The sequence below is a fragment of the Dipodomys merriami genome, unplaced genomic scaffold (assembly GCF_024711535.1).
Source record: "Dipodomys merriami isolate MVZ:Mamm:240054 unplaced genomic scaffold, mDipMer1.0.p SCAF_19, whole genome shotgun sequence".
Classification (NCBI taxonomy): Eukaryota; Metazoa; Chordata; class Mammalia; order Rodentia; family Heteromyidae; genus Dipodomys; species Dipodomys merriami.
The window spans coordinates 16570026-16595138 of NW_027203270.1; the positions used below are offsets into that span (position 1 = coordinate 16570026).

General features: G+C 42.0%; 1 protein-coding gene, 1 non-coding gene and 1 pseudogene across 3 annotated transcripts in view; 1 reads left to right on the plus strand and 2 right to left on the minus strand.

The window, feature by feature from the left end:
• The window catches only part of Pafah1b1 (platelet activating factor acetylhydrolase 1b regulatory subunit 1), a 77502-nt gene that overhangs the window by 12002 nt on the left and 40387 nt on the right, over positions 1 to 25113 (plus strand). The gene's annotated exons all lie outside the window — the stretch shown is intronic.
• On the minus strand, positions 17672 to 18525 carry LOC138830388 (large ribosomal subunit protein uL6-like; annotated as a pseudogene).
• Positions 19970 to 20079, minus strand: LOC138831240 (U6 spliceosomal RNA). Its single transcript, XR_011373186.1, has one exon. It is a non-coding gene; the product is annotated as a U6 spliceosomal RNA (small nuclear RNA).

Sequence of the window (25113 nt, forward strand, 5' to 3'; positions counted from 1 at the left end):
TGGGCTAAACCCACAGCCCCTTTTTTCTTTTTCTTTTTTTTTTTTAATTGGCAAGATAATGAGTACATTGCTTTTTTGGGGGGGGTGGTCTGGTTGTGGGGCCTGAACTCTGGGCCTGGGTGCTATCCCTCCGCTTGTCAGCTCAAGGCTAGTGCTCTACCACTTGAGCCACAGCGCGACTTCCGGCTTTTTTCTTTTTGCTTATGTGGTGCTGAGGAATCGAACCCAGGGCCTCATGCATGCAAGGCAAGCGCTCTACTACTGAGCCACCTTCCCAGCCCAGTGAGTATATTTCTTATCAAACATTGTAGCCTCCTCCTTTGTTTCCCCTTTCCGTCCCTTCCTATCCCCCCCCCCGCCCCCCTACCCAATTCCCACCCCAAAGTTTTTCGACATAATGACTTGTACATCTCATTGTTGCAATGGGTCCATCTGTATCCCTATTTAAACGATTTGTTTTTTCCCTTTCCCTCTACAAATGATACCAACACCAGTGAAAGCAGGGGTTATACCGTGGGGGAGGGAAAAGAGTACCTTTCTTTTTGGACAATATCACCCCTTCCCTCATTCTCCAGTTTTCCTGCCTGTCCCCATCTATCACTCAGCTTTTTGACTCGGTGCTTACTATTTGAGCCTACTAAGCTAATTCATTGCAGGTGCTCATTTGCTTGAGTTTACAACTTTTTTGGTATTTCTAAAAATAATTTCTTTTTTTTTTGGGTCCGGTCGTGGGGCCTGAACTCTGGGCCTGGGCCTTAGCTCTTCAGCTCAAGGCTAGCGCTCTACCACTTGAGCCACAGCGCCACTTCCGGCTTTTTTTCTTTTTGCTTATGTGGTGCTGAGGAATCGAACCCAGGGCCTTGAGCATGCAAGGCAAGCGCTCTACCACTGAGCAATCTTCCCAGCCCCTAAAAATAATTTCAAAACAAGAAATTACTCTTTAAAAGGGAGAGAAAGGTTGCTAGGTTGTAGTGGCTCATGCCTGAAATTCTAGTTAATTAGGAGGCTGTGATCTGGATTCAAAGCCAGCTTGGGCAGTAGATCTCCAATCAATCACCAAAAAGCCAGAGTGGAGCTGTGGCTTGAGTGAAAAAGCTCCTGGAGACAGCACCCAGGCATGGAGTTCAAGTGCTAGGACCTGCATTTTAAAGAAAGGGAGGGGGTAGGAGCCAGTGTCTTATGCCTGTAATCATAGCTACTCAGGAGGCTGAGATTTGAGGATCTCAGCCCAAAGCCAGCCCAGGCAGGAAAGACTCTTATCTCCAATTAACCCCCAGAAAGCAGGAAGTGGCACCGAGACTCAAGTGGTAAGAGTGCTTGCCTTGAGCTGAAGAGCACAGGGTAGAACCCCAGCCCAGAGTTCAAGACCCAGGACCAGCAAAAAAAAAAAAAAAAAAGCGAGGGATGGGGAGATGGGAAGGGATGGGAAGAGGAAACAAAGGAGGAGGCAACAATGCTTGATAAGAAATGTACTCATTATCTTGCCCTTGTAATTGCAACCCCTCTGTACGGTATTTTCACAATAAAAAAAAAAAAGAAGAAATCCTAGATAAAAAAATGAAATAAAATATAAATTAGTAAAAAAAAGTCATAAAGCACACACAAAACAGTGTAAAACCTATATGAATATATTAATGACTGCTTAGTTACATGGCTAAACTGCTAAGGCAATCCTCTTTTAAGAAAATCTAGTCTATAGCTGGGTGCTGGTGGCTCATACCTAGCTATACAGGACGCTGAGATAGGAGAATCACAGTTCAAAGCCAGCTCAGGCAGAAAGACCATGAGGCATCTCCCGTAAACTACTCAGAAAAAGCCGGAAGTGGGCCTTTGATTCAAGTGGTAGAGTACTCAGATTTTTTTTTTTTTTTTTTTTTGGGTCCGGTCGTGGGGCCTGAACTCTGGGCCTAGGCACTGTCCCTTCTGGGCACTGGGCTCTTCAACTCAAGGCTAGCGCTCTACCACTTGAGCCACAGCACCACTTCCGGCATTTTTCTTTTTGCTTATGTGGTGCTGAGGATTCAAACCCAGGGCCTCATGCATGCAAGGCAAGCACAAGTGGTAGAGTACTCAAAGAGGCTTAGGGACAATGCCCAGGCCTGAATTCAAGCCCCGTGACCAGCAAAACACAACAACAGAAAAAGTGAAGAAAATCTAGTCTGCCTGGACCAGTTTAGAACTGTGATCCTCAGATATCAGCCTTCTGAGTAGCTAGGGTTATAATTGTGAGCTACTCATGCCTTGCCCTAATTGCTTAAAAAAAAAACACCTTTCCCAATTTGCTTTTTTAAACAATTTGAGATAAAGCCTTAAAATGTTTTAATATGCATAATTTGAATAAAAAAGATACAGAAATAACCTTTGGAGAAGTTATATTTAAGTACATTTTATTACTCTAGAAGTTACTGAGTAAAGTTTGTTATTCAGATTTGATGTTGACGATAAATAAGTTGGAATTTTAAAATAGAACCTTATTTGGGAACTTGTTTAAAGAGGGATTGTTGTGATCTGAGAAACCTAATGGGGTATATTATCGTAGTAAGTAAGACAAGTAATATGTGCTAGTAGTGGGTTCATTTTGTTCTCCCCTTTACTCAAAAGTAACTTAAATTCTGTTTGTTTTTTTTTAACTGTATTTTTTTTTTTTTTTGTCTTTTCTTTTTTGGTACTGGGGATTGAACCCAGGACGTTGCACTTGCTAGGCAAGCGCTTTGCCACTGAGCTACATCCCAGCCCAGTAACTTAAATTCTGTAGAGAAAACAGGCTGTTTGACTGGTTAGACCCATGTTACTTTAAGGAGAAACTACAGTTTGAGAGTAGGACAATTCTTTTTTTTTTTTTAATTTTATTTTATCGTAAAGATGCCATACAGAAGGGTTACAGTTACATGAGTAAGGTAATGAGTACATTTCTTGTTGAGCATTGTTACCTCTTTTCTTGTTGTTTTCCCACTATCCCTTCTCTTCCCCCCTCTCCCCCCAGCTTGAAATTGTAAAGTTCATTTCCAGTATACTGTTCTGTAGGTATAGTAGACAATTCTTGAGAATAGTAGTTACTAGAATTCTTAGTTGTTTTTTTTTTTTTTTGTCGGTTGTGGGCTTGAACTCTGGGCCTGAGCGCTGTCCCTCAGCTCTTCAGCTCAAGGCGAGCGCTCTACCACTTGAGCTACAGCGCCACTTCCGGTTTTCTGGTGGTTTATTGGAGATAGGAGTTTCACGGTCTCTCCTGCCCGGGCTGGCTTTGAACCGTGATCCTCAGATCTCAGCCTCCTGAGTAGCTAGGATTACAGGCGTGAGCCACCAGTGCCTGGCTTAGAATTCTTAGTTTCTGTATTATACTCTCCTTTGTAATACTTTATACAGAGCCACATTGAATTTCTACTTTTTAAAACAATTTCCAACAATACTATATATTTTTGCTTCTCTTTTGAATTTTCATCGTTTTCTCTCCAGCAAATATTTATTTAGCTAGCGATATGATATATCTGAGGATTAAGACTACAAACATGATCTTCAGCTTCTATCTTAAAAGATCTTAAATTTATAAACATTTAACATGTTAAGGTGATACAATCAAAATGTACTTTTTTGGTGAAATGGCTTAGAATTTTTAAGGAAGTCCTCACAGAGATGCTTGATTTTGTGTATATGATGTGTGCTGGTCCTGGGCCTTGAACTCAGGGCCTGGGGTATTCTCCCTGAGTGCCCCAGGAAGTACTCTACCACTTGAGCTACAGCTCCACTTCTGCCTTTTGGTAATTAATTGGAGATAAGAGGGTCATGGACTTTCCTGGGTTGGCTTTGAACCCATGTCCTCAGATCTCCACCTCCTGAGTAGTTAGGATTACAGGCATGATCCACATGTATACAACTTGGTTCTATATTTTTGTGTCCCCTTCCTATTCCTTTTTTCCCTCATCCTGGGACTTGAACTCAGGGCCAGGGTGCTGTCCCTGAGCTTTTCTGCTCAAGGCTAATGCTCTATCCACTTGATCCATAGCTCCATCACTTCTGGTTTTTTTTGTATTTAATTGGAAGTAAGAATCTCATGGACTGGGGCTGGGAATGTGGCCTAGTGGTAAGGTGCTTGCCTAGCATGCATAAAGCCTTGGGTTTGATTCCTCAGTACCACGTAAACAGAAAAAGCCAGAAATGGCACTGTGTGGCTGAAGTGGTAGAGTGCTAGCCTTGAGCACAAGAAGCTCAGGGACAGTGCTCAGACCCTGAGTTCAAGCCCCAGGACTGCCCCCCCTCCAAAAAAAATTCATGGACTTTCTGCTCAGTCTGGCTTTGAACCTTGATTCTCAGATCTTAGTTTCTCAGGAAGTTAAGAAATTACAGATGTGAGCTACCTGCATCTGGTTTAGATTGATATTTTTTGAAGATGGCCTATCATGTTTTTTAAGGATAATAGTGAGAATGTTTATTTGTATAGAGAAAGTAATTTGTATACAAAAAGCAACTTTGGTGACTAAAGGATAAGTGGAGTGAGTACTTATCTTCATTGTGCTTGTATGTGCCTGGACCATATGCATTCAAATAACTTAAATGAACATTTTTATCCCCATCTTAAACTTAGGCAATCAATTCTATATGGTAGTACCAGGGATACCTGCATTTTTAGTTATCTCCTAGTTATTTTTGAGGATCACTGCTTTGCCTTTTGGAGTATTTATAGAGAATTTTTTTTTTTTTTTTTTGGTCGGTTGTGGGGCTTGAACTCTGGGCTTGGGTGCTGTCCCTGCTCTCTTCAGCTCAAGGTGAGCGCTCTACCGCTTGAGCCACATCGCCACTTCCGATTTTCCAGTGGTTTATTGGAGATAAGAGTCTCATGGACTTTGTTGCCCGGGCTGGCTTTGAACAGCAATTCTCAGATCTCAGCCTCCTGAGTAGGATTACAGGCGTGAGCCACCTGTGCCTGGCTGTATTTAGAGAAATTTAAGTTGTGATAAGAGACATTTTAGATTAGCACCTTATAGATACCCCTGTCAGCATTTTGGAAGATCCCACTATGGAGCCTAATAGTGCAAAGCAGAGGTTATGTGTAAAATGAAGGAATAAGAGAGGTAAGGTGGGGCTGGGAAGGTGGCTCAGTGGTAGAGTGCTTGCCTTGCATGCCTGAGGCCTTGGGTTCGATTCCTCAGGACCACATAAGCAAAAAGAAAAAAGCCGGAAGTGGCGCTGTGGCTCAAGTGGTAGAGTACTAGCCTTGAGCTGAAGAGCTGAGGGACAGCACCCAGGCCCAGAGTTCAGGCTCCAGGACTAGACCCCTCCCTCTCCTCCCCCAAAAAAGAGAGAGGTAAGGAATGTAGAAATTAATTAATTTTTCTTTCTTTGGTTTTGGGCTGTTGAGTAGATGTAAACATTATGAAAGGATAAGAAATAGAGAGGTTCCAAGTCCAAGGAAGTGTTTTGTGTGTATGAAACACAAGTAGAACTTTATATAGTGTCCTTATAGTTTCTGGAAGAAATTAGTATTTAAGAATGAAAAGAGGGGCTGGGAATGTGACCTAGTGGTAGAGTACTTGTGTAGCATGCATGAAGCCCTGGATTTGATTCCTCAGTACCACATAGAAAATGCCGGAAGTGGTGCTGTGGCTTAAGTGGTTGAGTGTTAGTCTTGAGCAAATGAAGCTTAGGGACAGTGCTCTGGCCATGAGTTCCAGCACTAGGACTGGCAAAAAACAAAAAAAAAGAATGAAAAGAAAGGACAATGACAGAGTCATTCAAGGGAAGTTTTTTAAAATATAATTTTATTGTTATTAAGGTGTTGTACCGGGAGGTTACTATTCCATAAATCAGGTAATGAGTACATTTCTTTTTATGGACAATGTCACCTCTTCCTTCACTTTACAACCCAGTTTTTCCCTCCCATCCCTGCCTACAAGTTACATGGGTCATTTTCTCTCCTCTCCTCCTCCTCTCCTCCTCCTCTCCTCTCCTCTCCTCTCCTCTCCTCTCCTCTCCTCTCCTCTCCTCTCCTCTCCTCTCCTCTCCTCCTCTCCTCTCCTCTCCTCTCCTCTCCTCTCCTCTCCTCTCCTCTCCTCCCCTCTCCTCCCCTCCCCTCCCCTCCCCTCCCCTCCCCTCCCCTCCCCTCCCCTCTCCCCTCCCTTCCCCTCTCCCCTCCCTTCCCCTCTCCCCTCCCTTCCCCCCTCTCCCCTCCCCTCCCTCCTCCCCTCCCCTCCCTTTCCCTTTCCCCCTGTCCCTGTTCCTTTCCCTTTCCCTTTCCATCTCCATCGGTCGTGGGGCTTGAACTCGGCCTGGGTGTTGTTACTCAGTTCTTCAGCTCAAGGCTTAGCACTCTACCACTTGAACTACAGCACCACTTCCAGTTTTCTGGTTGTTAACTGGAGATACGAGTCTTGGCAGACTTTCTTGCCCGGACTGGCTTTGAACCTCGATCCTCAGATTTCAGCCTCCTGAGTAGCTAGGAGTTTATACTGAATAGCATGAATGCATTTGTTCACTCTGAGGGAAGGGTTTCTTTTTCTTTCTTTCTTTCTTTCTTTTTTTTTTTTTTTGTTGGTTGTGGGGCTTGAACTCTGGACCTGGGCTCTTCAGCTCAAGGCTAGCACTCTACTACTTAAGCCACAGCACCACTTTGGGTTTTCTGGTGGTTAATTGGAGCTGACTCTCACAGACTTTCCTGCCTGGGCTGGCTTTAAACTGCCATCCTCAGATCTCAGCCTCCTGAGTAGCTAGGATTGCAGGCATGAGCCACTATGTATGTTTTAATGAGATAACTCGTAGGTATATTGAAGACTTGAGTTCTAAAACATTTGGTATGTCTAATTAGCATAATTAATGACCTCTTTTTCTATTGCTTATTAATCTTATGAGACATTGAACTGTTCTCTCATCAAAATGTATTGAACACTTACTATAGGTATTGAAATATTTCAAGGCTTTTTTTTTTTTTTTTTTTTTTAGTGCTGGGCCTGGGGCTTGAACTTAGGGACTGGGTACACTTCCAGAACTTTTTTTTGCTAAAGGTTAGCACTCTAGCACTTGAATCACAGCTCTACTTTCAACTTATGGGGTAGTTTAGTAGAGATAAGTGTCTCACAAGGTTTGCTTGCTGGGCTGGCTTTGAACCGGGATCCTCAGATCTCAGCCTCCCAAGAAGCTAGGATTACAGGTGTGAGCCACTATAGTCTGGCTTCATTCATTCACTTTTATAAGAAGGAAAAAACTTTGAAATTGGACAATTTGAGGGTTTGTTGTGTGTGTGTGTACGTATGGGTATGTGTATGTACATGTATGTACATGTGTACTTTAGATAAAATGTCCCTGTGTAGTGCAGTCTATCTACCCTCAAACTTGAGATCCTCCTGACTTTGCCTGTTCTTGGCTCCTACCCTGGGCTTTTGTAGATGGTTTATAAAAGGATCAGATGAATGGGAGTTTGAGTGTGATTATGTAGTATTTTAAATATATGTCATGAGTTGTTTATGTACACTGAGTGTGAAGTTTATTACATTATTGCAGAGCTTATCAGTTATTATTCCTATTTAAAGACACTTAAAAGATATTATTTGAACTGAATCTTGAATATTGAATAATTGGCATGGACGTTGGAGAGGGTCATTTTATGTAGTGAAAACAGCAACATAACTGGGCACAAAAATATGAAAAACCATGGTAGGTTTGTTGGTAAAGAGAATTATGTGGAAAGGTTCAGGAACCAAATGGATAATCTTCATTTATTCTCTGTAGTTTATAGGCAATTTGGGAGTTATTAGACAAGTTGAAGAAAAGATAACATTTTTTTTTTTGTCAGTCGTGGGGCTTGAACAGCGCCTGGGCGCTGTCCCTCAGCTCTTCAGCTCAAGGCGAGCACTCTACCACTTGAGCTACGGTGCCACTTCCGGTTTTCTGGTGGTTTATTGGAGATAGGAGTCTCACGGTCTCTCCTGCCGGGGCTGGCTTTGAACCGCGATCCTCAGATCTCAGCCTCCTGAGTAGCTAGGATTACAGGCGTGAGCTACCAGCGCCTGGCAAGAAAAGATAACATTTTAATGAAAAATGTACTTGATAGTTTATGTGGTGGCAGTAAGGAATATATTAGTTTGAAAATAAACACTTTTTCACAAAGACTGATTCTTTCTTGAAATAAGAATGATAATGGAGGGGCTGGGAAGGTGGCTCGGGTAGAGTGCTTGCCTTGCATGCATGAGGCCCTGGGTCCGATTCCTCAGCATCACATAAGCAAAAATAAAAAAGCCGGAGGTGGCACTTTGGCTCAAGTGGTAGAGCGCTAGCCTTGAGCTAAGTGCTGAGGGACAGTGTCCAGGCCCAGAGTTCAGGAACCCCCCCAAAAAAACAAAAGAATGATAATGGAAGACAGGCGGCGGCAGCTTATGCCTGTAATCCTAGCTACTCAGGAGGCTGAGATCTGAGGATCACTGTTCAAAGCCAGACAGGACAGGAAAGTCTGTGAGACTATCTCCAATAAACCACTAGAAAACCAGAATCGGTGCTGTGACTCAAGCGGTAGAGCGCTCGCCTTGAGCTGAAGAGCTGAGGGACAGTGCCCAGGCCCAGAGTTCAAGGCCCACGACCAACCAAAAAAAAAAAAAAAGAATGACAATGGAGAGTGTTACTAGGTAATGATTGAAGTGGTAGGATTATGAATGCCTAGTATAATGAGGAGAGGAAAATTTTAAGAATTCAGACTTGTAGTTTGCGTGACTAATTGGAATTGAGAAGCTTGTTTTCCTAGAGTAGTAGAGAATAGAATAAGAGGGATTGTGTGACTATTATTTCATAAGGCAGCTAGATACAATTTTCCTGAACCACAGTTCTTAAGTCATTTATTTTATTCCATTTTACTTCAGTTTGTTTTTGTCTGTACTGGGCTTTGAACTCAGGTCCTTACATTTGCTTGGCTTGCTCATCTGGTGCTCTACCACTTGAGCCATACTCCAGTTCTGGCTTTTTGCTAGTTAATTGGAGAGTATCTCAGAATTATCTGATTGGCTGGCTTCAAACCTTGATTCCTAGATCTCAACACCCTGAGTAGCTAGGATTATAGGCATGAGCCACTGGCTCCCAGCTCCTTCTGTCTTCATTTGACTTCCAAATCCAAATTGTTAACCCTAATAGGTTAATAAGTCATGGGATTCATGACCTATATCAGAGAAATATTTTGTTTACATTTTACTTATTTGGTGTTTAATTTGTTTTTTAGGGGGACGAGCCTAGTACTGTTTGAACTTGGGACTTTGCATTTTATAGCTTGTACTCTTCTACTTGAGCTGTGTGCTCTACAGCTTTTTTTTTCCCCCTACAGCCCTTTTTGCTTTAGGTTCCTTTTTTTTTTGGTCGGTTGTGGGAACTCTGGGCTTAGGCGCGCTCCCTCAGCTCTTCAGCTCAAGGCTAGCGCTCTACCACTTGAGCCACAGCGCCACTTTCTGGCTTTTTTCTTTTTGCTTATGTGGTGCTGAGGAATTGAACCCAGGGCCTCATGCATGCAAGGCAAGCGCTCTACCACTGAGCCACCTTCCCAGCCCCATGTAATACACATTTTAGAAGTATAAATATACTTTAATTTTTGAAGCTTTAAGATTGAAAAATTAGCATATATTCTCTGATATAGTTAATGTTCAATCTTTTGGGGGGGTGGGGTCGGTTGTTGGCTTGAACTCTGGGCTTGGGCGAGCCACCTGGGCCTGGCTCACATGTTCAGTCTTTAAAAAGAAAGATTACACCAAAATCAGCTCTAAGCATGGACCATGATGTATCTATTGCCAGATTTCAGAGTTTGGGTGTTTGAATTTTCAAAAAAGAATGCCCATGGTTTCAGCCAGTACCATGGGAAAAAAGTGGAGCCCCATCTTTATAAAGACAAAGTTGACAGCAACTTTGAAACATGACAGAAACATGGATCAGGCAGCCCCTGGAAAAATACAACCCTATCTCAGAAATAACAAGAGCAAATAGGGCTGAAGGTATGTCATAAGAGGTAGAGCTGGAAACATGGTTCAGTGGTAGAGCGCTTGCCTAGCATGCATGATGCCCTAAGTTCAATTCCTCAGTACTGCATGAACAGAAAAAAGCCAGAAGTGGCACTGTGACTCAAGTGGTAGAGTACCCTTGAGCAAAAGAAGCTCAGGGACAGTGCTCAGGCCCTGAGTTCAAGCCCCAGGACTGGAGAAAAAAAAAAATAGAGCTCTGTCTGTGGTTAACCCTAAGTACCATCAAAAGAAAAAATGGGGAGTCTGAGAAGTGATATAGTGTATCTTTACTTTTTGAGAGCAAAGTAAATTTTTATCTCAGTTTTTTACTGTGATGCATGCAGTAGTCATTTAGGAGCACTAGGTGCCTACTGTGTGCTAATTACTGTGAATTTATTTTAGAGTTACAATGAAGAACATGTCAAAGATGGAGCTTTGGAGGAGTGTTGTTGAGGAGACAACATCGCAGCAGATAATTACAGTGTAGTGTAAGAAGTGTTAAATATGTGTATTCAGAATACTATGAAATCACAAAAGAGGGAGCTAACTCTGCTTAATTTTTTTTCTGTCAAAGCTTTGTTAAAGTGGTAAATAAACCCCTCAGGTTTTGCTGTTTCTTAGCTACTGAGAATTTTGCCTATACTATTTAAATATCATTGGTAAGTATTAGGTTGAACCTGCATAATTGCTGTTACTGGCAGTTTTACAGGGCATAAACTAGTATTTTGTATTACAACTTAAAGTAATAAAACAGTAATCTTTTGCTAGTTTGTTGGATATTCTATTATTCATTTATTTTATTAAAATAAAACTTTCCCAGTTTCAGAGTTAAAGCCCCATGACTGACAAAAAAAATAAAACTTTGAATATTAATTGGACCATTAAAAAGTTACTATGTTTTGGCAGTACAGGGAGTTGAACTTAGGGCCTTTGAACCTAGAGCCTTGTGTTTGTCAAGCAGGTACTCTAGCACTTGAGACCACTGTTCCAGCGCCTTTTTGCATTATTTCCAAGATGGGGTCTTACTTTATTCCTAGGCCTGCTTGGACTTCAGTCTTCATATTTGTGATCCTTTTCAGGAAGATAATATATAAGAAATAATTTTAGGGGCTGGGAAGGTGGCTCAGTGGTAGAGTGCTTGCCTTGCATGCCTGAGGCCCTGGGTTCGATTCCTCAGCACCACATAAGCAAAAAGAAAAAAGCCGGAAATGGCGCTGTGGCTCAAGTGGTAGAGTGCTAGCCTTGAGCTGAAGAGCTGAGGGACAGCGCCCAGGCCCAGAGTTCAGGCCCCATGACCGGACCCCCCCCCCCAAAAAAAAAAGAAATAATTTTATTGACTATAAAATACCACTCATGGGCTGGGAAGGTAGCTCAGTGGTAGAGCGCTTGCCTCCCATGCATGAGGTCCTGGGTTCGATTCCTCAGCGCCACAGAAGCAGAAAAAGCTGGAAGCGGCGCTGTGGCTCTAGTGGTAGAGTGCTGCTAGCCTTGGGCTGAAGAGCTGAGGGACAGTGCCCAGGCCCAGAGTTCAGGCCCCACCACCGACCAAAAAATAAAGTAAAATACCACTCATTATAAAGCATTTTATAAGTGCTTTAAACCGGAAATATTTAAGTTGAAGAATCATGTTTTCAAAGTTTGAGTCCCTTCAAACGTTCGTTGAGTGCAAGACACAGTGCTTATAGTTGGAAGACTCAATTTAGTATTTTCCTCTAAAGAGATCAGTCTTGTATTATAGACAAGTTTCCAGTTACAATGACTGTGGGAGGGAGCACAGTTTAAAATGAGTAATATTTCAAATTTATCTTAATGGGAATGTTTCCCTATAAAACTATGTAGAAACTCTATAAAAAATAGAATCTTGCCTACTTGGCCTTATTTCTGTCCTCATGCCTACTATTGAAAAACATCTGTGTGGGAGTCAAAAGCCAACCTGGGGATCTGGGGTAGAGTGGTAGCTTTTGAGCAGCATGGATGAGGGAGGCCCAGCACAGATAAATAATTATCCTATGACCTTTTTCTTTTCTTCTGGTTTTGGTGCTTGAACTTAGTGCCTGGGCACTGTCTCTGGGCTTTTCTTTTTGTCCCCCTCCCTCAAAGGTCATGCTCTACCACTTGAGCCACAGATGAAAAGTCTCATGGATTTTCCTGCCCAGGCTGGCTTTAAACCATGATCCTCAGATCTCAGCCTCTTGAGTAGCTAGGATTACAGGAGTGAGGCACAGGTGCCTGTCCTGACCTGGTGACTTTTTCTTTTTTCTTTTTTTTTGTTCCGGTCTTGAGGCCTGAACTCTGGGCATAAGCGCGCTGTCCCTCATCTCTTCAGCTCAAGGCTAGCACTCCTCCACTTGAGCCACAGCGCCACTTCTGGCTTTTTTCTTTTTGCTTATGTGGTGCTGAGGAATCAAACCCAGGGCCTCCTGCATGCAAGGCAAGCGCTCTACCACTGAGCCACATTCCCAGCCCATGGTGACTTTCTTACATGACTTTCTATTTTACATGACTATTTTGTCTTGAATATATGACCTAGTTTTTAGAACTTGTATCAGTTAATGGTAGCTATGAAGATTATATTTATGTGACAATAGTGAGTCTAAAGAAGATACTTCTGGCAAGGAAGGTAGTTGCTGGTCTGCCTTTACAGCTGAATAGAAAATTACCAAAGCTGGGCGCTGGTGTCTCACACCTGTAATCCTAGATACTCAGGAGGCTGAGATCTGAGGATCACGGTTCAAAGCCAGCTGGGACAGGAAAGTGTGAGACTCCAATAAACCACTAGAAAACTGGAAGTGGCGCTGTGGCTCAAGCGGCAGAGCGCTAGCCTTGAGCTGAAGAGCACAGGGACAGCGCCCAGGCCCAGAGTTCAAGCCCCACAACTGAACAAAAAAAAAAAAAAAAAAGAATCATTGCCTAAATTTACATAAACTTACATAAACTGACAAAGGTCAGGAAGACCTCTTTTCTGTGTGTGTGTGTGTGTGTGTGTGTGTGTGTGTGTGTGTGTGTGTGTATCTGTGTCTGTGTCTAAAATCTGTGTGTATCTGGCAAAGGTCAGGAAGACCCCTTTTCTGTGTGTGTGTGTGTGTAAAATCTGTATGTATCTGTGTGCACACATGTGCACCATCGGGGGCTTGAATTCCAGGCTTGTCCCTGAGCTTCTTTGGTCAGTGCTATAGTGCTCTTCCACTTGAGCCACAACTCTACTTCTGTGAGGGTTTTTTTTTTGGGGGGGTGGGGGTGCGGGGGGTCTCACAGGCTTTTCCTGCCCAGGTTAGCTTCACACTGCAATCCTCAGATTTTAGCCTACTGAGTAGCTAGGATTATAATCATGAGCCACTGGCACCAGGCTCTTTTCATTGTTTAAAAAACTTTATTGTGGAGGAAGTGGCGCTGTAGCTCAAGTGGTAGAGCACTCGCCTTGAGCTGAAGAGCTGAAGGACAGCGCCCAGGCCCAGAGTTCAAGCCCCACGACCGACCAAAAAAAAAATAAATAAATAAAATAAAAATAAAAATTAAAAAAATAAAAATTAAAAAAAATGTTTAAAGCCGGGCGCTGGTGGCTCATGCCTGTAATCCTAGCTACTCAGGAGGCTGAGATCTGAGGATCGCGGTTCAAAGCCAGCCCTGGCAGGAGAGACCGTGAGACTCCTATCTCCAATAAACCACCAGAAAACCGGAAGTGGCGCTGTAGCTCAAGTGGTAGAGCGCTCGCCTTGAGCTGAAGAGCTGAGGGACAGCGCTCAGGCCCAGAGTTCAAGCCCCACGACCGACAAAAAAAAAAAAAAAAAAAACTTTATTGTGGAGTTTGATAACTTCCTACTTATTGCCTTAGAATGTCCTGCTGAGGCCTCTGGTTGCTGTAAATTTGTCAGTCTGATTTTTTTTTTCTTCTCCTTTTGTCACTTTGTAGTTTTTGCCTTTATAAACCCTGTGAAATTTCAGTCCGGGGCTTCCTCTTAAGCTCTGCAGTGTCGGTGTGAAGGACGAAGCCCGAGCTGCAGCCTGCCTGAATAAAGCCTTGCTTTTGCATTTCAGAAAAAAAAATAAAAAACTAGAAAACTTTATTGTGGAAAATGTCAGCTATAGACAAAAGGGGAGAATAGTATAGTGAATTTTTACAATTCTGTAATATCAGATATTCAGTCAGCATTAAAATATCTCCCAAGTGTTTGTTCATTGATTTGTTTGTTTTATAATTTGTTTGGATCTAGATCTAAATATAGTTCATAAATTTCAGCTGGTGGATGTGTCACGGTTCCTCTTTTTTCTTTTTTGTACTGGTCCTGGGACTGAACTTGGCCTGGACACTGTCCATCATCTTTTTTGCTTAAGAATAGTACTATATTGGGGCTGGGAAGGTGGCTCAGTGGTAGAGCGCTTGCCTTGCATGCCTGAGGCCCTTGGTTCAATTCCTCAGCACCACATAAGCAAAAAGAAAAAAGCCAGAAGTGCACTGTGGCTCAAGTGGTAGAGCACTAGCCTTGAGCTGAAGAGCTGAGGGACAGCACCCAGGCCCAGAGTTCAGGCCCCATGACTGGACCTCCTTCCCCCCCCCCAAAAAAAAAAAAAAAAAAAGAATATACTTTAAGCAGGTGCTGTCTGTAATCTTAGCTACTCAGGAGGCTGAGATCTGAGGATCATGGTTCAAAGCCAGCCCAGACAGGAAAGTCTGTGAGACTCTTTTTTTTTTTTTTTTTAAATTGTATTTTATTTGAGAACATACTGTACAAAAGTCTGTGAGACTCTTATCTCCAATTAACCACCAGAAAATGAAGTGGTGGGCTGGGAAGGTGGCTCAGTGGTAGAGCGCTTGCCTTGCATGCCAGAGGCCCTGGGTTCGATTCCTCAGCACCACATACGCAAAAAGAAAAAAGCCGGAAGTGGCGCTGTGGCTCAAGTGGTAGAGCGCTAGCCTTGAGCTGAAGAGCTGAGGGACAGCACCCAGGCCCAGAGTTCAGGCCCCACGACCGGACCCAAAAACAAACAAACAAACAAAACGAAGTGGTGCTGTGGTTCAAGTGGTAGAGTGCTAGCTTTGAGCTGAAGAGCTCAGGGACAGTGTCCAGGCCCAGAGTTCAAGCCCTACGACTGACCAAAAAAAAAGAATAGTACTATACCACTTGAGCCAGAGCTCTACTTCTGAAGTGTTTGATTGGAGATAAGAATCTCACAGGGGCTGGGAATGTGGCTTAGTGGTAGAGTGCTTGCTTAGCATGCATGAAGCCCTAGGTTCAATTCCTCAGTTACTACCACTAAATAGAAAAAACCAGAAGTGGTGCTAGCCTTGAGCAAAAGAAGCTCAGGGACAGTGCCCAGGCCTTGAGTTCAAGTTCCAGGACTGGCAAAAATAAATAAAGTCGTGGACTTTCCTTCCCAGGGTGACTTTGAATTGTATTCCTTAGATCTCAGCTTCCTGAGTTCTAGGTTTACAGCTGTGAGCCACATTGTTCAACTTTACTTGTTCTATAGTCCGTAGATTGCTCTTTCTATCACTTTTTTCTTTTCTTGTAATTTGAGGGTCTCGGTCATCCACTTTAGTTTGTTCTGTTTTATTTTTTTTTTTATTTTTTTTAATTTTTTTATTGTAAAGATTCTATACAGAGGGTTACAGTTACATGAGTGGGGTAATGAGTACACTTCCTCTTGAACATTGTTACCCCCTCCATTGTTTTCTCCCTACCATCCCCTCCCTCCCTCCCTTCCCCAAGGTTCTTTTTTTTTTTTTTTTGATTGTGATTAAGTGATTACTTAATTTCCGGAAATTCACAGTATTGTGGAATAATGATGCTCATTTAAAGTCACACGTTCATTCTAACTTTCCTGGAGCAAATTGTCTATCACAGTCTGTAATATATAACGGTGTTCATATGTTATATACCATACACGTGATCAGCAGCATGGGGATATTTAGTAGTGGTTCAACCAGATGAGTGGGAGTTCTTTGTTTCTTAAGTCCTGTTAGTTTTGTCATATCACCTAACATTTTGGATTTATCATCCGCTTATCAGGGAGACCATGTACTGTTTGTCTCTTCGTTCTTGGCTTACCTCGCTCAACATGATTCCTTCTAGCTCCATCCATTTCCCTGCAAATGCCATTATTTTGTCATTTCTAATGGCTGCATAATATTCCATTGTGTATAGATACCACAATTTTTGGATCCATTCATCTGTGGTGGGGCATCTAGGTTGTTTCCATATCCTAGCTATTGTGAACAGTGCTGCAATAAACATGGAGGTGCACGTGTCCTTGTATATTGGTTCCTGTTGTTCAGGGTAGATGCCTAGAAGTGGTCTGTTTTATTTTTCAAAATATGGTCTTACTGTATATCCAGGTAGGTTTGGAACTCACTTAACCTAGGCTGCCTTGAACTGAGATCCTTCTGCATCAGCCTCCTGGGTGCTGGGATTAGATGTGCACCACCTTGCTTGGCATGTATCATTTGTGTTTTAGGACTTTTCACTCTAGATTTTGCTGCTTGTATTCCTTTGATGTCATTAACATACTCCTACTTTTTTTTTTTTTTTTTACTCCTACTTTTTATACTTCTTGTAATTGATAGTTGGAGTCAGAAACATAGATTCAGACTTTCATTTTGTGGCAACATATTTTATAGATGGCATAGGGTTTTCTTTCACTTTTACCAGTACAAAATATAGTTAGGTAAGTCTATCATGTCTGGTTGGTTGTATTTTGTTTAGAGAGTGGAAGCAGTGTTATAAAATTCTTCATTTTTGCTGGGCACTGGTGGCTCATACCTGTAATCTCTTACACCTATAATCTTGAGCTACTCAGGAAGCTGAGATCTGAGGACTGTGGTTTAAAACTAGCCCCGGCAGGAAAGTCTGTGTGATTCATCTCCAATTAACTGCCAGAAAAATGTGGCTCAAAGTGGTGGAGTGCTAGCTTTGGCAAAAAAGCTCAGGAACACCACTCAGACCCTGAGTTCAAGCCCCACAACTGACACACGCGCGCGCGCGTGCGCGCGCGCGCGCACGCACACACACACACACACACACACACACAAAATCATTTTCCCTGTCTTTCTCCACCATCATCATTTAATGATCTCATCTGGCTGAGAAAAACATCTACTTTTCAGTACTTCCATCTACTTCAAAAATTTGTGTTTATGGTACCTTCTCTATCTCATTGCCCATTTAAATATTTTTACTGATGTCTTAAACCATTTTCATGAAACTTTTCAACAAGATTATCAATAAGCTAGGCTGAGAACAAATGGCCAGTCCAATTTTATTTTGCTCAATAGTTGAACAACTTTGAATATAGTTTTGATTGCCCCTCTTTGAAACATTCTCTTGGCTTTTAATTTTTTAATGGTTATTATAACAGGTATAAGTAGGTTATAGTTACAGAAGTCAGATAATAAGTACATTCTTTTGTTTTTCTTTTTCTTTTTTCGGGGGGCTTTTTTTTTTTTTTTTTGCCAGTCATGGGGGACTGAACTCTAGGCCGGGGCACTGTCCCTGAGCTCTTCAGCTCAAGGCTAGCGCTCTATCACTTGAGCCACAGCACCACTCCAGCCTTTTCTGCTTTTTTGGTGCTGAGGAATTGAACCCAGGGCCTCATGCATGCAAGGCACACACTCTACCACTGAGCCAACTTCCCAGCCCCTCTTTTTCTTTTTTCAAATCAATAGAATTCTTTTATTGATTGCAATATGGAAGTATCAGAAACCGGTCAGGATCGATAGTCTCCAAAGATGCCTTAACTTAGATCTTATTCATCAGCCTTTTGAACTGTACCTTTTTCAGAAACATAGATACCATCCAAAATTTTTCTGATATTCTTGTTTTTAACTGTTGTTGCTTGCTGAATCAAAGCAGCTGAATTTGAGACAAGTTCAATATCATTTCCTTCAAGGATTAATTCATCTTTCTGGGCTTGAGAGACTGAACAAGCAACACCTGTCCTCATCCTAACTTTTCAGATGTATTTCTCACCCAAGAAGTGTCGAATTTCAACTAGAGACCCATTCTCCTGAATAACAATCTTGATGGGGAAGTGTTTTTTTTTGTTGTTGTTGTTGTTTTTGGTCGGTCGTGGGGCTTGAACTCTGGGCTTGGGCGCTGTCCCTGTGCTCTTCAGCTCAAGGCAAGCGCTCTGCTGCTTGAACCACAGCGCCACTTTGGTTTTCGAGTGGTTTATTGGAGGTAAAAGTCTCACAGACTTTCTTGCCCTGGCTGGCTTTGAACAGTGATCCTCAGATCTCAGCCTCCTTGAGTAGCTAGGATTACAGGCGTGAGCCACCGGCACCTGGCACAGACCTTACCTTGTAACGAAAGCCCAGAGTTAACACCCTTGATCATGCAGATGGTGCGCACGGTGGCCAGTTCCTTTCTGTTTCCCCACCATGTGTCAGGCTTGGAGCTGCTTCTTTTTCTTTCCAAGGAGGCTGAGTTCTGCGTTGATGTGGTTGACCTCCGCAGGGTTCTGCCGGAACCTTTCACAATCACCGTATGTCCCTTCAGAGTTATGTCGATGTTTTCTGGAATGTCTACAGTCTGATTACTGAGAATGGTCTTCATTCTCGCAGTAGATGGGGCAAAGAGAGGATTCTTTTGTTTTTCTGCTTGTCTGTTGTGGGGCTTGAACTCAGGACCTGGGTGCTGTTCCTGAGCTCTTTTGCTCAAGGCTAGTGCTCTACCACTTTGAGCCACAACTCCAGTTCTAGTTTTTATGTTTGTTAATTGGAGATAAGAATCTTGTGGACTCTCCTGTCTGGGCATGATGCTCAGATCTCAGCCTCCTGAGTAGCTTGGATTACAGGTGTGAGGCATGGACTCTCAGCTGAGTATATTTCTTTTTGCACCATGTCACCCCTTCCTTTGCTCTCTCTCCCAGTTTTTCCCTCCCATCCCTACCAAGCTGTATAGTTCATTTTCAACATGGTGTCTACTGAGTACCACTGCTGCATTTGTTCACCCTTTGTCCCTCCATTTCTATGTCCTCCCTGTATCCTCCCAAGACAGATAAATGAACAAACAAGACAAAAGAAAAGTAGACAAAAACAACAAAAAATCATTTCCATTTCCTGGAGTTCATTTCAATAAGTAACTATTTTATATGATCAGAGGCATATAGGCATTACACCTTTGTGTTCCCCCTCTAAGAGTATCCTCCTTTGGTCTTTGTGTGTTAATGCCAGGAGTCCTGTATAATTTATCATGTCCTAGTATATTTTAGAACTAGCTTGAGAGAAAACGTGTCACTTGTCTCTGAGCTTGGCTTACCTCAGTTCACCTGATTTGGTTCTAGGTCCATCCATTGCTTCCTTTCTACCTCAGTTATTACACACCCACACCCACACACACCTTTTTTTTTTCAGTGTTGAAGATTAAATCTAGGATTTTTTTGCAAGTTAGGCAAGCATTATCACTGAACTAGTCCCAAGCCCTAATCATAGACTCTTATGTGTTGATGTTGTTCTCCCTTGGTCTAGCCTAGACCCTTTACTCAACTTGCTCTTTACATTATCCATGGCTTGTCTTAAATTGCTTTGGTGTTATTGACCTAGTTGAAAAGTACTACCACTACCTTGTTTTATTTGTTTGTTTGTTTATTGATGTGTTCTCTTCAGAGCTGGCTTATTTTGAAAAGACAGCCAGGCATGGTACAAGCTTGTAATCCTAGCTACCTGGGAGACTGAGAATGGGAGGCTTATGAACCCAACAACTATGAGAGACCTAAAATTGTAGATTGTGGTCCAGATGTGTATTCAGGCAGAAAATGAGATCCTATCTCAAAAATAAACCAGTGCAAAGTAGGGTTGGAGTGTGGCTAACAGATAGAATACTGCCTAGCAGACACCAGACCCTGAATTCAAAGCCCTGAACCACAAAGAAGCCAAATAAGAAAAACCAACATACCATTTCCTGGATCAGAATAACTGTTCTGTTGTATGTGTATTTTGAAAGAATTAATTGCTTGTTCACTGTATTCAGTGATTTATGTTTTGTTTAATCGTATTATTCCAGTGCTGTCATTCATTTAAAAAATATGAATTCAGCCTAAATTTGTGTGTCATCTTCATGCAGGGGTCATGCTAATCTCTTCTGTATCTTTTCAGTTTCAGTATTTTTTTTGCTTATTTGGCTAGAGACAGCTCCATAATTAAGTTTAACCCTGTACATAGTTACTTTTGTATCTTATCAAAGCAGGATTCTTGCTATGGCCTTTTTTCTGCTTTAATTTAGATGATTAATTCTCGTGTCAGTACTTTTGTCCCAGCAATAGAAACTTACAGGCTGACTTCCATTCCCCTTTCCTGTAGATAGGGGGTTTTGAAATTAAGAAATTAATTTTCACAGTAGCGCTGTTTGAATTCAGAACCTTGTGCTTGTTAGTTTAGGCTGGCACTTTATGTAAGCCACATCTCTAGTCTTGCTGCTTTGGTGGTTAATTTTGAGATATGTTCTTACATTTCTCCTATGTATATACATCTGAGCTTCCATCCATCTGTTTTAATACTTCTCATTATTTCTGAGATCATAGGTGGGCCACCACTATATTCAGTTTCCTTCTTTGTAGCTAAAGTCTCCTGGACTTTTCTGCCCAGGTTCATCTGATACTGTACTGACACTGAAATCTTCCTAGTCAGCCTCCCCTGTAGCTTGGGACGACTGACCTTTGCCATTGCACTCAGCTATGTATTATGAGTTTTTCTGCTTGGACTGCCCTTGAGTCATTCTCAGCTGGAATTTCAGGCATAAGCCACAAGTATCAGGCTAATTTAAATTTAATTAGTCTGCATTAATAGTACAAAGAGAAGTTGGATGCTGGTGACTGATGCCTATAATCCTAGCTATTTAGGAAGCTGAGATCTGAGGGTCACAGTTCTAATCCAGCCTAGGCAGAAAAATCTGAGAGACACTAATCCCCAGTTAACCAGCAAAAAGCCAGAAATGGAGATGTGGCTCAAGTGGTAGAGATCTAGCCTTGAGCTAAAAAGCCACGTAAGAACACAAGGTACTGAGTTCAAGCTCCATTACTGGCACCAAAACAAAATAACAATTACAACAAAAAATCTACCTGAAAGCAAGAGGCTCAAATCTGAAGATTGGAGTTCAAAGTCAGCCTGGTCTGTGAGACTCTTATCTACAATTAACCACCAGGAAACGAGGTGTCACTGTGGCTCAAAGTGGTAGAAGGCTAGTGCTGAACAAAGAGCTCAGAGACAGCACCCTGGCCCTGAGTTTAAGCCCCACGTCTGACCCCCCCCCAAAAAAATCCACCTAAAAAACATGATGATTTCTGGGGCTGGGAAGATGGCTCAGTGGTAGAGCGCTTGCCTTGCATGCATGAGGCCCTGGGTTCGATTCCTCAGCACCACATAAGCAAAAAGAAAAAAGCCGGAGTGGTGCTGTGGCCCAAGTGGTAGAGCGCTAGCCTTGAGCTGAAGAGCTGAAGAGCTGAGGGACAGCGCCCAGGCCCAGAGTTCAGGCCCCATGACCGACCCCCCCCCCCCAAAAAAAAAAAAACAAACCCATGTTTCATTACAATAGTTCATAGATTTGCACAGTGTACTTTGAACAAGTTCACCTAGTCTGTTATATTTCCATACTCTCCCTCATTTCTTCTTTTAAAGAGTGTTTGGTAGGTTTTTTTATTGCTGTCTTCATACATATATACATAACATACCAGTTCCAACTAGCAGAGTCCGGGGTGACAGATAAGAAATGTGCTCATGCAATGTGATCTTGTAATTTTAGTAACACCTAAGGGCAATAACGAATGGGTTAATTTACAGACAAGATTAAACTAAACATTGTCCTGAGGCTAGCTTAAGGGAAATATGGGAAAATAAGCAAAAGGGCCCATTCCAAGTGGCAGGTAACTAGAAGTCAAGGAGTACTAAGGTAAGTATATACCAGGACTCCCCCTCTCTTTGACAGAATTAATGCTGAAGGTCAGACACCCATAATCCTGTTGTCTTTTTTTGAGGTAGGATAGAAAAGCACACATTCAGGGTTTTTAACTGTGTCATAGTTCCAAGCTCACCAGACACATCTCCTGCAGCCAATCACAGTCACCACAGGTATCTAGGGTTCCCACAATAACATACTTTGATCCTCTTCCTCTCTATATCCTTGTCCCCATCCTACTTTCTGCTGATCCCGCTTTGTACTCCCCACCCCCATACATTTGTGGCCCATTATCGTTTTTATAATTTTAGATCTAGATCCACAGATGAGCAAAAACATGCAATTTGGGGGCTTGGCTTGTGTCATTCAACATGATCTTAAATCATGGATACACTTCTGATACTTGCTGCCATCTCAGTCTTTACCCCATCATGTACTTTTTTCAGATCAGGTAAGTCTCTAGGTGGTATGGCTTAAGTCTTAGGAAAGTGAGATTTAATTGGAGGTTATTAAATACTGAAGTGTGGATGGGTTATCCATTTGTTTGGTTTAATTTTAGTGTTTATTACTGACATCAGGCATTATTTTTTTGAATTTAGAGATGGCAGTGATGATTTTCAGTTGTCAATTTTAGTTATCTACCTTTTCAGTTGGAAGAATCATTAATCAATTAATTCTTGTTTGTATTTATAAGAATTTTTTTTAATGGAAAAAGGTCTTCATTCAAGTCAGCTGTTGTCATTGAGAGCATCTGATTTCTCACATTTTGACTCAGGACTCATGTTTGATCAAGATTAGTTTTCTTGTTTTTCTTTCTTAAGTGGTTGATTCATAATGGTATTCTCAGTGCCTAGAACATTACCTAGCATTGGCATGTATGAAAATGAGACACTCAAGAAAATGGCCCTTATTTCCTCTATAACGATGTAAATCTTGAATTTCATTTTGTTTAGGATATGACTTTCTATTGCTTTTGATTGAATTTTGTGTATGCCAGTATTATAAAGTAGGGGATTTGGAGGATGTATTTTCCCCCTGCTTAAATACTGATTTCTTAGGTTGCCCAGGTTGGTCTTGAACTCTTTCTTAGACTTAAGTAGTACTCATGCTCAGCCTCACAAGTAGCTGGGAGAACAGGTGTTTCCCACCATACCTGGCATTAAGATTGATTTTTTTTTTAAATCAGGAACTCACTCTATATTCCAGGTTGGCCTTAAACTTACTATCTTCCTCCTTCAGCCTGCTCAATCAGTACTAGAATGAAACAGTTCTTGATTCCCCCCCCAATTTATCTACATTTATATTTTTGTAGTTATAATACTTCAAAAATATTGTATAGAAGCTGGGCATTGATGGTTCATGGCTGAATTCTGTGCAGTAGGCAGAGACCAAGAGGCTTGTGGTTCAAGGCGATCCCAGGGGATAAATGCAAGACCTTATTTCAATTAATAGCTGGGCGAAGTGGCACATGCTTGTTGCTCTAGCTACGTGGAAAATGTAAATAGGCAGTCTAGGCCAGCCTGGACATACATCTGAGAGTTTGTTTGATCATATGTGTTAGAAAATAACTGAAGGAAGTAGGTTTTACCTCAAGGGGCCTACCTCAAGTAATAGAGCACTGCCTAGCAAGCACAAGGCCCTGAGTTAAACCCCCAGTGCCAGCTCCCTATTCCTCTCCCCCGTCCCCCCAGAAGTTACTTTTATGGTGTTACAATACACCAGGTAAGGACTCTGAAACTTTAATATCATCCAAAAAGTAGATTACTGTTTAAGCATATAGAATCCAGGATAGTCTGTGTGTATGTGTGTGTCTCTGTCTGTCTGTCTGTCTGTCTGTCTGTTTGTCTGTCTGTCTGTCTGTCTGTCTGTCTGTCTCTCTCTATCTCTCTGTGTCTGTGTCTGTCTATCTATCTGTGCTTGTAACTGGTACTGGGGCTTGAACTCAGGGCTTTGACTCGCACTCAGTTTTCTTGCTCATAGTTGGTATTCTACCACTTAAGCCATGCCTCCAGCCCAACATTTTGCTGGTTAATTATAGAGATGGACCTTCAGAGACTTCTGCCTTGGCTGGCTTTGAGCCATAATCCTCCAGGTTTTAGCATGCTGAGTAGCTAAGATTTACAAGTGTGAGTCTCTGGTGCCTGGCTTAGTTTTTTGCTTTAAATCATATCCTTCTGAGGGTTAAGAAGTGAATTGAAATGTTCTTAAATCAGTTTTTGCTTAAGTGTACTGGTTGAGACCATGAGATTGCTAAGCAGTTTATTTAAATAATAAATGCTAGCTACTCAGGTTATTGATGACTTAACAGTCAACCTTGAAGGTCACTTATGTTATGCTTGGCACTATTCGGCACAGATGTAATTTGTGAAATCTTTGTTCATATTTTTTTGTGTATTAAAAAATTTCCCAGCCGGGCACTGGTGGCTCACGTCTGTAATCCTAGCTATCAAGGATGCTTGGGGAGGAAAGTCCATGAGACTCTTATCTGCAGTTAACCAACAGAAAACCTGGAAGTGATGTTAGGGCTGTGGCTCAAGTGGTAGAGCCCAAGCCTTGAGCTGAAGAGCTTAGGAACAGAGCCCAGGCCCAGAGTTCAAGCCCCACAACAGATCAAAAAAAAAAAAAAATTCCAGCTGGGAATGTGGCTTAGTGTAGAGTGGTTGCCTGGCATGCATGAAGCCCTGGGTTCCATTCCTCAGCACCACATAAATTGAAAAAGCCAGAGGTAGCACTGTGGCTTAAGTGGTAGAGCACTATCCTTGAGCAAAAGAAGTTTAGGGACAATGCCCAGGCCCTGAGTTTAAGCCCCAGTACTAGAGGTGGGGGCTAGAGGATCGTGTTGTTTTTAAAAGAAGAATTAACAGTCTTCTAGAGTAGCTATATGTTAATCTTGTTCATAAAGTGTGTCTGGCAGGTAACATGACTAATAGTAGGTAAATAAATGTATGTTATTAATACTGCTGTTTTGTCTTCTACTAACAGTAATTAAAATACACAAAATAAAGCCAAGGTGTTGTGGCACACAACTGTAATCTCATTCATTGCTCAAGAGGCTGAGGCAGGAGACTGGAGAATGCCTGTGCTACATATGAGACACTGTTGCCAATTTTACAAAAAAAGATTAAAAAAATATTATGAAGCTGTATAGACCTGGTATTTTCTAGGTGATTAGACTTCTTTTATGAAATTCTTGGAAATTTTAATAAGGATTTCTTTTAGTATAATGATAAAGTAGGGAAAAATAGAAGTAGAAATAAAAAATAAGGAGAATC